Below are 1,763 nucleotides of genomic sequence, written 5' to 3'. Positions count from 1 at the left end.
TGGCTGCACTGCCCTGATCCCAGAGGCTGCTTGCGGATCGAAGCTCTCAGGTGGCTCGGGGACTTGTGGCTGGCTCTATGTAGAAAGGCTCTTACTGGTCGGTCTGCTCCCAGAAGCTAGCCTTGAAAGGCGCCTCCCACCACAGGGGTCCATGCTGCTTGGGGAAGTGTCTGGCTGCCCTGTCCTGGTCTCTGAAGCTGCTTGCAGGCCGGAGCATGCCGTGCTGGCTCCGGGACTTGGAGCTTGTTCTGATCAGAAAGACTCTCACTGGGGTGCCTGCTCCAAGAACCTGGAGAAGCTGGCTATGTGGGAGTGGCCCACTGTTGGAGTGTGCAGGGCTGCCTGTGGGAGACTCTAGCTGCCCTGCCCTGCTCCAATAAGCCACCTCTATCTGGGCCTGCCACCCAGGCCGAGCTTTACCCAGTGGGCAGACTCACCCATGGCTCTATTTCAGTCCGAGTCTCTCAATGCCTCCCCTTCTTAACTCCTGGGTTCTGGAGTGACCGGGGATGCAGTCACCCTCTAGTCCGCCATCTTGGATTGCCCCCCATCTGTCTGTTCTTAAAGTAGGGGTATCATGTACTTTCCATGCCACACAGAGGTCCATTCATCTCTACAAACTCTAACCAGTTCATTCGTCTCTAAGTGCTAGCTCAAGAAATGAGGATCTACTCTAATTGGCTCAGTTACTTTAAGAATCTATAAATCCAAAATTCGAAACACTATGAAATAATACATTATTCTGGACTGATGGCAGTGACCAGCACAGATTCCTATCTGATTCATGAACTTGAAATAGACTAATTTTTCACTTTAATTCTGAAGCCCTCATTAGGTACTCTAGTAATGACACATGGGTAAAGAAAACAAACATTCAACAGAAGCATAAATAAATGCTGAACGATATCTATATAAGGTTTTCATCCTTTCTAATTTATTTAACAGAAATTTTCAGAAGTCTCTTTACCAGAGTTATTGCTTTAGCTTTGTATTCTATTCTATGCAGATTTTGCCTAAGTGTGGTGAAATTCATTCCGATATCTTTACTTCTTTGGCAATGTAACTGTTATTTATAGTAATTCATCTTATAGTTACTCTAGTTATCAAAATAATTTGTAGAAACATAATGCCAATATAAAATGTGAAGATTTTAAGAAACTAGAAACCAGAAGGAAGTTGATACTTGATTTCAAGTTTAAAGAATGAACTTATTTAGGAATTATATTTTGTTACATCACAAGTCAGATAAAATCATGATTTTGCTTAAAATCTTATACTGTTCCCCAATTCCAAACTACTGTTTATTCCTACCATGGATCTCTGCCCATCCTTGCACTGTGGGTTTTTTCTTATTTCATTACCTGATTATCCTTCATCATATAGCTTTCACTGAAAATAACATATATTGTTTTTTGCTTTTGGCTCTGAGTGTTCCCATTGTTTTTTTAATATTTCTATGTCTTCCTTTATATCATTTTCAAATATATACATGACTTGCTGGTCAGGTTGACTCATCCTGAAGTTTGCATCCATGGTAAACTGTACGAGTTCTGAACACAACTGTGTTTTTCTTCATTGTCTATGGTTCCTTGGGTTTATGTTTGATCTACCTGGAGCTCAAGGCTTTCAATGCCAGTGTGAGACAGAGCCTTAGAGATTTCCATGTTGTATGAAAACTTAAATTCTCATTTTGGAATTTTGCTCTCTGCTAGACTATCTCCTAGTTCAGGCTGAAGCACACAAATAGAACGGATATCATCTTG

Source organism: Sciurus carolinensis, chromosome 11 (assembly GCF_902686445.1).
Source record: "Sciurus carolinensis chromosome 11, mSciCar1.2, whole genome shotgun sequence".
NCBI classification, from domain to species: Eukaryota; Metazoa; Chordata; class Mammalia; order Rodentia; family Sciuridae; genus Sciurus; species Sciurus carolinensis.
The sequence above is the reverse complement of the archived record's forward strand: the minus strand, read 5'-3'. Positions refer to the sequence as shown.